The sequence below is a fragment of the Mauremys reevesii genome, linkage group 12 (genome assembly GCF_016161935.1).
Source record: "Mauremys reevesii isolate NIE-2019 linkage group 12, ASM1616193v1, whole genome shotgun sequence".
Classification (NCBI taxonomy): Eukaryota; Metazoa; Chordata; order Testudines; family Geoemydidae; genus Mauremys; species Mauremys reevesii.
Window position 1 is genome coordinate 26,241,267 of NC_052634.1, and position 9,990 is coordinate 26,251,256.

Below are 9,990 nucleotides of genomic sequence, written 5' to 3' on the forward strand. Positions count from 1 at the left end.
TCAGTTGTGAACCTTCCCATCATTATCATTATCCCTGTGAAATGATGATGGTGATGGACACTTGGCTCGATATCCCAGTGTGCCCTGGACGTCTACAGGCTGCATTAGCCAATCCAACCATTTGGCACTTGCAGATGGGCAACTCTGTATTGTGCCTGAGTCTTGTACAGCTGTGAAAGGCTGGTAGATGCTGATATTTTCCCATCTTTTTAGCCAGCACTAATACCAGGCCAGGGCTGGGAAGAGAGAGAGAGCAGCAGGTTTCCCCAATTGTTTCCTGCTCGCTTTTTCTTGACTAGCTTCACCTCTGCACCAACTTACACTTTTCTTATGTGAGCCTGGCTAGCTCAGTTGGCAGAGCATCAGACTTTTAATCTGAGGGTCCAGGGTTCAAGTCCCTGGTCAGGTGATAAACTTCTCACTATGAGTGTAAAAATCTGACCTTCTGGAGTCTTCTTTGGTGTTACTGCAACAAAGAATCCTGTGGCACCTTATAGACTAACAGACGTTCTGCAGCATGAGCTTTCGTGGGTGAATACCCACTTCTTCAGATGCAAGTCTGAAGTGGGTATTCACCCACGAAAGCTCATGCTGCAGAACGTCTGTTAGTCTATAAGGTGCCACAGGATTCTTTGTTGCTTTTACAGATCCAGACTAACACGGCTACCCCTCTGATATTTGGTGTTACTCTTTCTCTTCAGGATTTTCCTTTCCTAAGAAGGGCCTTTGTGTGGGGGGGATTGAAGGAACAACTCCTTGACATCCCCTCTGTCCTTGCAGCCTGGAGGAATAAAGGCCTCTGGGCATATAGCATGTTCCTCCCCTACACAGACACACACACACACACAGAATATCCCTAAGGAATTAGAATCACCTGCTGCCTTCCCCTGTCCTGCTGGATCCCCAAATGAGGATGCTCTTCAGCCCAAACCCATGTCCCCTCTTTTCCCAGTCCCCCTCAGTCCCTCCTATGCTGACTGCTCCTCACTCCCAACCAGAGCCTGCTCCTCTTCACCCTTCTCCTCTGTCCCAACCCACAGCCCCCTCCTATTCCCAGTGCCCCTCAATCCCAACCCACAGGCCCCTCCTCCTCACGCTGCCCCTCAATCCCAACCCACAGCTCCCTCCTTCCCTCCAGCAGCAGGTGCTTCAGGCCCCCTTAGGAAGATTTTCTTGCAAGGTTTCGTGTATGAGTCTGCATGTGGATTTTACAGTATGTTGGAAATAGGTTGGGTTGCTTGCCGAAATGATCACTGGTGGCTGGTGTTGGATTCCCAGTCTCTATGTTACAGGGGCAGGAGAAACAAAGGGTTGTTATCCTTGATGTGTGAATCAAGGACTCAACCCTGGGTGTAAACTAAATGAGCTGCCCACAGATTCTGGCAGCCACAATGAGCATTTGGTGCGATAGCTCAGACCTTTCCCTGTCCCAGAGGGAGGGGGTCACCTGCAAGGGGCTTGGACCACTGACCTATCAGCTCTTAACTCCCAAACTTTCAGTAACTCTATTATCAGTGCCAGTGAGTGTAATTTAAACCATAAGAAAAACCACACTGGGCTAGACCAAAGGTCCATCTAGCTCTGTATTTTATCTTCTGACAGTAGCCAATACCAGGTGCTCTAAAAGCATCTCAACAAGGCACCACTGGGAGTTGAACCCAGCATCTCCTGTTTACAAAACAGGTACTTTAACCAGCTAAACCATGGTGCCTGCCTGTGGCTAAAGTACAGTGTCTGCTCACACCTGACTCCCTGCTAGGGTGACCAGATCAGAGGGATGAAATATCAGGACGCGAGGGGGAGAGCAAAAAAAAAAAAAAAAAGGCGGCGGGGAAAAAAAAACAAAAAACAAACCAAAAAAACCAACAGCAGTTTCACAGGGGCCGCGCCACGGGATCGCACACAGCACCCCGGCAGCGCGCGCTGCCCTCCCCGCGGAGCATCCTGCCCCCCAGCCTGCCCCAGGCACATGTGGCATGTCCCGCTGCTGGTGGGGAGCCCCGCACCTCTCCTACTTGGCTGTACTCCAGCGGCTCCTTCCTGGCAGTGACGGGGAAGTTTATGGGTTCGGGGTCCCTGACCGGCTCCTCGCCCCTGTCCACCGGCCGCCCCACCTGGGACAAGTCTCGCCCCCGCAGCCCCCCCTCTGCCGCATGTCTCCGGCGGCTCACGCCCCCGGGTCGCGCTGCCCCCGGACCCACCGCGCTGCCCCACGGGCTGCAGGGCTGGAGCACTGCAGCGCTCCCGGCCCCATCTGGCCATGGCCCGTGTGCCCAGGCTGCTGAACGGGGGCGTCACCTCCCCAGGCCCAGCTCGGGATCCAATGGGGCCGTGAGGGGGCGAGGCTGGGGGCAGGGATTTGGGGAGGGATCTAATGGGGGAAGGAGGGGTGGGGGCGAAAGCCCCTCCGGGCTCCACCTGTGCGCCGGAGCGGAGGGCAAAATTGTTTGTTTGTCCGTCCAGTGTCCCGACTGAACATCGGTCGGGACGCGGGACAAACATGTTTGACAAACAAGCAAATATAGGGACAGTCCTGATAAAATCGGGACGTCTGGTCACCCTACTCCCTGCATCCCCACCTGGGCCCCACAAAGCAGAGCAGCAGGTGAGGTTTCTCTTGCAAGCTGTGTGTGTGTGTGAATCTTTGGCCAGGTCTGCACTACAAAGTTATTTCAGCAGAATTATATTGCTCAGGTGTGTGAAAAACACACTATGCTCCCTCGGTTGGCACTGCAATGCCACATCTGGTGACAAAACTGCCCTGTTTTGGTGACCAAATAAAACCACTTCGATGAGCTTTTTGCAGCAAACTTAAAGTGACAGAGTGTCAGTGTAGACGCTGCTGTTCATTATATCACCATAACTGGCCTCCTCCAGTATCCCACAATGCCCTCTGTGAATTCGCCTGCCCTGCATTCCTGCTACAGAGCCATGGGCCCCTCCTCTTTCCTAGCTCCGGGAAGTTCTGACAGCTGAGCCTGCTGCTCTGCTCCAGCAGCCAGGAGCAAATCACTGCCGTGGATGCTGCTCTCTCCCGCAATGCGAACATAGAGCAGGGTGGTGGGAACTTCCTTACATGGGGGGGCCACTGGCATCCGAACTGTGACACCCCCAGGACATCCCTTCCCTAGCAGAGGTTCCTCCTGGCGCTCACGTACGTGAACCCGAATACTCTCTCAGTCCTCAAAGAGAGACCTGGAGAAGGAGACTCGCTGAAGCAAAGCCACAGGGGTCTCTGAGGTTTCCCTGGCCCCTCACCCCTGTCCTGCCTGGCTGATGTCAGCATCTCTCTGTGAGGTCACCACCTCCCCACCACCTTTGACCAATAGTCTGAGGTCCTGCAAAAGGCCTTTGTGATGTCACTGCCGGAGTGGCCAAGAAGAGGTTCCAGCCTTGAAGGGAGCAGGACTTTCAGCCCAAAGGTAAAACTGCACAAGCACAACCACGAAGAGACTCAAACCCTCAATCGCCTGATCCGAAGTCAGATGCCTTATCCATTAGGCCACGTGGTCACACAGAAAAAGTCCCTCCAGGCACTTCTTTGGAAAAGGCCGACACTGACGCATCCGACGAAGTGGGGATTCACCCACGAAAGCTCATGCTCCAATACGTCTGTTAGTCTGTGAGGTGCCACACGACTCTTTGCTGCTTTTGCAGACACTGTGTTTCTCAGGTCAGCTACTGAGGGGGGCCGAGACTCTCTGGGCACAAGAAGTCGAGTTCCCAGTGAGATGTGCGACGTAATTCTCTGGGTCGATCCATCTGCTGCACCCCAATTCCCCATGCCTGAGCCTCCCTGCCAAAGTCCTGCACCTGGCTCCAGAGAATTAAGCCGCTCAGTATTCGGGTTCACGGACGTGAGTGCCAGGAGGAACCTCTTTCGAGTTTTCTCCTTCCCTTTTCCTGATTTTACTAGAAAACAACCATCCCTGTTTAGAAGGTTGAAGCCTCCTCGAGGTTTGAAACCTGTTCAGTCTGATCCGTCTGGTGACAGTTGAATTCTAGGCATGGAAAACACGAACTTAAGGAGGCAGAATTTTATTCCGCACCTGGGATTTTGTCCCATAGAATCAGTGGGGACATTAGGGTTTGTCCTTTCTGTCTCACCTTTTCCTCCATCCATCCCTCCCTCCTTTCTCTTTGTCTCTTGCTTCTTTTGTCCTTTCTCCTGTTCCCCTCCCAGCACCAGGAGGGGTGTGCGTATGTGTCTCAGGGGAATGCTCTGCAGCTCCCACTGTGGGAGGTCCACCCAGAAATGTGGGGCTGAAATAGTGCTCAGGCAGTGATCCCCACCGGTGACCTGGGCCATCCTTTGGGCGAGAACCCTCAGCCTCCCGTCCTCAGTCTCTACCCTGATTGGCTGAGCAGGGGGTTATTGACAGGGAGGAGACTCAGGTCCTTGTTGTTCTCTTTTAAGCCCAAGGAAATAAGTCAGAACCAGTCATATGTTTGATGAATTTTGCTGCTTCGCTGCATTAATTGTCTCTGAGCAGTTCATGATTCTCTCTAACATTGCAGTTCTCCTCAAATACTTGCTGAATATTTATTGTGCACTGTTGTTGGTCTGGAGCTCATCTGAGAGCACTTTATTCAGGTCATTCAGTGTCTGAAATTCAAGATCCGATGGTTAGTTTGAAAATCAGGGCTCTTGGGTCCTATTCCCAACTCTGCCACTGACTGGCTGTGTGACTTAAGACAAGTCAATTCTCCTTTCTCAGCCTTAGCTTCTTCCTCTTTCAAGTAGGGATAATAATGATCCGCTCCTACCTACCTCACGGTGGGTGGGGATCCATTGGAGAGTGTCACTAGGAGTAGTGAATAATATGCGGTGTCCTATCACATTTACTCAGAGCAGATTATGACATAATAGAATAGCTGAAATAGTCTATTTGATTTGTATTTTTTTATTTTGAAATTGTTAAGAGCAGCAATTACTTAGCTCAGACTGAAGCATCTTATCTAATGTTTGTGATCTAAGTGTCTCCTCTTTGTGTGCGACGAGACAATTTAACACACTGTGACAAACAGGAGATGCTTTTGTTTTGCAACAAAATATTTTTGCAAAGAACTTTCATCTCACTTGTTTTGATGTCGAGAAACAAACTGGTTTAGTCTGAAGGGGATTTTCTGACAGAAATGGTTTCAATGAAATTTCCCCACCATCTCGATTCCTGGGCTCTATCCCTTTCTCTGGGTTTTTTTTTTTTGTCCATTAGAACAGGAGTCAGGACTGTTGGCTTCTCTTTCTGGCTCTGCCACCACCTTGCTGTGTAGGCCCTTGAGAAGGTCACTTCCCTTCTTTGTACTTCAGGCTTCTCCCCATCTGTCCAATGTGAAGAGGGACAGTTCTCGAACTCTGGGCAGTCATTTTCGGCGGGGCCCCGGCAGGGATAACTAAAAATTTATAAGACTTTCATTTCTTAGGAACCAGTTCCCTATAAAAAGTTCTGATTTAAGGGATGTGCCACAGTATGTATTTTTTGTACCAATAGCGTTACCATGCATCCTTATTTTCCCAGGAGGAATTTTTAAATTTTTAAATTTAAAAAATTCCTCCCAGACAGTGATTTAAGAACCAAAAAGCCTGACATGTCCAGGAAAATACGGGTGTATGATAACCCTACCTACAGTTCTTTTTTAAAAAGATGGGCCTGAACTAGAAACGAGCTCCGTTTTACATGTGTGGGTCCCTGCCACTCCCTGGGGCTGTGCTAGGGTGACCAGATGTCCTGATTTTATAGGGACAGTCCCAATTTTTGGGACTTTTTCTTATATAGCATCCTAATAGCCCCCACCCCCGTCCTGATTTTTCACACTTGCTGTCTGGTCACCCTAGGGTGTGCACATGTGTGGGTTCCAGCTGCTCCCTGCCCCCCTCATTGAAACAGGTGTGCAGGGTTACTGCCCTGGGAACTGCAGGCACCAGTGGACATGGGGCTGGCTGGAGGCAGGGCAGGCCCTGACAGGAGGTAGGGTCTGGCTGCAGGCAGGGCAAGGGGTTCGGGGCTGGCTGGAGATGTCTTGTGCGGGACTGGCTGGCTTCAGGCAGGGGGGTGCAGCAGGGGTTGACTGGAGACAGGGCAGGAGGTGCGGGGCTGGCTGCAGGCAGGGCAGGAGGTGCGGGGCCGGTGGTGTAGGGCTGGTGTGGGGAGCTGGCTGGCTTCAGGCAGAGCCGCAGGGGGTACGACAGGGGTTGGCTGGAGACAAGGCACGGGGTGCAGGGCTGGCTGCAGGGGGTGTGGGGCTGGTGCAGGCAGGGTGTGCAGCAGGGGCTGGCTGTGAGCAGGGGCTGGAGGCAGGGCAGGGGGTGTGGGGCTGGCTGGGGCAGGGGGTGCAGGGCTAGCTGGAGTTGGGCTGGCTGCGAGCAGGGGGGGTGGGGCTGGCTGGAGGCAGGGGCTGGTGCAGGCAGGGCAGGGGGTGAGGGGCTGGGTGCAGGCAGGGGGTGCGGGTACAGAGGGTACAGCCCACCCTGTACCGTAAGTGCCCCCTCCTCCCTCCGTCAGCACCGGGGTAGCAGCAGCAGCCCGGGGCTTGGGGGCTATTTAAATGGCCCGGGGCTCCCCTGCTTCCACTGCCCCGGCCCTGTAAATAGCTGAGGGAGCCCTGGGGAAGCGGCGGGGCTCTGGGGGCTATTTAAAGGGCTGGGGCGGTAGAAGCAATGGAAACCCTGCAGTTTTTAAATAGCCCCCAGCGCCCCACAGCCCTACCCCAGCCCTATCCCAGCCCCTGCTGGGAGCCCCAGGCCCTTTAAATTGCCCCCTGAGGAAGCCGGGCCACCCTGGTACAGCACACCAGCTCTTGCCAGTACGCAGTACCAGGGCTTGGGCACGGGGCCCTCTTAGGGGTGGGGCCCGATTCAGGGGAATCAGGAGAATCGGCCTAAAGCTGGGGTGGGGGTGGGGCAGGACTTGGTCCCATTCTGGGCACCACCAAAAATTATACAAAGCTGCCGCCCCCGTCCAGCCCAACCTTCTGCTGATGCACCTCAGCCCACACCCGTGCAGGGTTTGAAGCTTCCATTGCTTAAATTCCAGGACACTGAGGGATTTCAGCTCCTATTTGCCCAGTGGGAACCTTCACCCCACTCCCAGCCAGGTTCTTGTCCATGAGATCACTGTAGGGGGCCTGGGTCCCGCTGGGTCTTTTCTCTCTCTGTGACAGGCCAGGGTGCAATAACTGGGGCATCTGAGCACCCAGGACCTTCTGTGGGGCTGCCATTCCCCTTCCCCTTCTGTGGTATCGTCTGTCATTGACTCCAGCCTTTTTTCTATCCAGCGTCAGCACCATCCCAAGCAAGCTGCACTCGCCTCAGAAAGACAGTGTCCCCTGGTGGGTGTAAATCACTGACCTCTCTCCTCTCTGAGCACTGACTGCCCCTCTGTTTCCTTGCCTCTCAGTCTGTGCAGATGGGACCTTTCCCTCCAGTGCTGGAGGATTCGCCCGTCTCATCTGCCCTTGTCCCAAGCAGCACAGCGGGTGGGAATCTTACATGTACCGAGGTGACTTAGGAGCAGAAACCACCCCAAGACCTTCCATGCAATTGGCACTTGCCCCTCACTGAGCAGGATTGAAACTCCTGCGGGGTAGGCAACCTATGGCACGTGTGCCGAAGGTGGCCCATGAGCTGATTTTCAGTGGCACTCACACTGCCCAGGTCCTGGCCACCAGTCTTGGGGGCTCTGCATTTTAATTTAATTTTAAATGAAGCTTCTTAAACATTTTAAAAGACCTTATTTACTTTACATACAACAATAGTTGGTTATATATTATAGACTTATAGAAAGAGACCTTCTAAAAACATTAAAATGTATCACTGGCACGCGGAACCTTGAATTACAGTGAATAAATGAAGACTCGGCACAGCACTTCTGAAAGGTTGCTGACCCCTGGGTTACACTCAGAGCCCTCTTGTTTCCAGAGCACCCAGTGGCCTAAGAGCAGCATGGGGGACACATTCCCTGCTCTGAGGGCCAAACCTGCTGTCCTGGAGATTGCTGGTTCTTAGGGTCACTTTGCAGCAGGGCCAGATTCGATGTGTGGGGCAGAGAGAGTGGGTGCCCTGGACTCAGGGTGCAGAGATACAATCAGGCCTCTCCCCTGCATTGGGTGAGGGGTGCTGCCACCCCCTGCTGGAAGGTAATGGGAGGGGAGGGGGCACTGTGAGTTGCTCAACACCTGACCCTGGTGGCAGCAGTGCTGTGGGGAGCTCCAGGTGTTTCTAGGATCTGCTTTTTCCACCTGCCTGTAAAGTCCAGCTTTCCCCAGCACATTCACTGCGGTGCAATTGGGTCACTGTTTCCATGGCTGAGCAGCAAAGAATTTCTCCCAGTTTCCCTTCTATCGGCGGCAGGATTAGCCTGTGTCAGTGATTAATGAGGTGGATCTAGTTGTAGATTGTTATTCATTCCCCACCTTGACTATTCACACCGTCCCTTTCCCATGCAGATTCCCAGCACCTCGGTGATCCTGGTAGCAGGAGTTGTGTCCTGAGACTTTCACGGTTCTTTCCCCCTCCACCTGGAGTGAACTCAGCTTTTCCCCCATCCCAGACAATCCATGAAATAACAACAGGGGCATAAAGAAAGAGGGGAGGGAACATCTCACGGCCAGGGCTGGATGTGCCCAGGGCCCCCTGCTTGTCCATTGTTTCCATGGAATTTGGCCCCCTGCTTTGCACAAGGGACAGAGAAAGATCTTGCTGTTCCTGTGTCTGTGCAAGGAAAATTGTGCTTCTGTATGAAAGAGAGGCGGGAAATGGCCCCATGATGGGACAATAGCCTCAGGATTAAGACCTAAGGACTCAGGCTGAGAACTGATAGAACTCCACTCATCTGGGATTTAACAAATTGTCTTTCATGGAGCAGAGCCAGTTCCAGTGGTTTTGGCACCCCAAGCGGAAAAAATAAATAAAAAAGCTGCAATCAATGGCAGCTCTACCTCTGCTGCTTTTGGTGGCAATTCCTTCCCTCTGAGAGGGACTGAGAGGGCCGAATTGCCGCTGAAGCCTCCCCTTCCCATTGACCAGCCCAGGGACCTGCTTGCTGCGCTGGTGCCTGGAGCCAGCCCTGCCATGAAGACGCTGGGAAGATGGGGAATCTGGAAAATAAATGGATTTGTTTACATTGCAAGTGAAGAATAATTGAAGCTTTTCTGGTTTAAAGCCACTTTTCCCTGGCTGGGAATTGAACCCAGGCCTTGGCAGTGAGAGTGCCAAATCCTAACCACTAGACCACCAGGGAGGTGATGATGTTGTTTTTCTTCTCACTTATGCTACACTTTCTTAGGCTACTTTCTAGCCACTTTCTGAAACTGTTCCACTGTCCACTCCCTGAGGGGCTAAGAGCAGAGAACCCCTGTGCTCAGGGTCACAACCTCAGCCCAACCCAAGTCACTGAAACAAACTCAAATGATGCTTCCTCCAGCAGGATCACAGAGACACACAAAAAAACCACATGAGGACCAATCCTCCTCTGTCTTCATTTACCCCATTGCAGCCCTCTCAGAAGCCCGCTCTTGCGGGAAGGACACTGAGCTGATAGGAGCTCTGGCATAGAGACCAAGGGAGGGGTGTTGTTCCCCCTGGGTGTGAGCTGATCACATTCTGACTCCGTGTAACAGGGCTCTGAGCTTTGCCATCTTGTGAGTTCTGAGCGCTGAGCCCCCCGGACCCTTCTGCTGGGAGCATGGGGATTACACAACAGCTGCCAGCCCTTTTTTCCTTTCCTTGTCCTCCTCGGCTTCCCCAGACCTTCCCCACAAATGGTTCTATCAGGCGCTGGAGGGATCTAAGGACCTGCAGGTTTCCCGAACCCACCTCTTAAGGAAAACAGTGATTCCCTTCTCTGACGCTCCTGGGCCTGGGCTTCTTTTGAGTTTTTCCCCAGGGGGCCTGATTCCTTGTGAAAATGTGTGTGTGGCACCAGCTTGTTTGCCCCGTCTCTGGGAGCTGAGAAACTTTTTCAGACTCTCCCCCACTAGATGAGTCCAACA

General features: G+C 53.0%; 3 non-coding genes across 3 annotated transcripts; 1 reads left to right on the plus strand and 2 right to left on the minus strand.

Moving 5' to 3' along the window:
* Window positions 1–336: 336 nt before the first annotated feature.
* On the plus strand, window positions 337–409 carry TRNAK-UUU. Its single transcript has one exon. It is a non-coding gene; the product is annotated as a tRNA-Lys (tRNA).
* Window positions 410–1,637: 1,228 nt separating this feature from the next.
* TRNAT-UGU lies at window positions 1,638–1,711 on the minus strand. Its single transcript has one exon. It is a non-coding gene; the product is annotated as a tRNA-Thr (tRNA).
* A 7,456-nt stretch (window positions 1,712–9,167) lies between these two features.
* On the minus strand, window positions 9,168–9,239 carry TRNAE-CUC. The gene has a single exon. It is a non-coding gene; the product is annotated as a tRNA-Glu (tRNA).
* Between the last annotated feature and the right edge of the window lie 751 nt (window positions 9,240–9,990).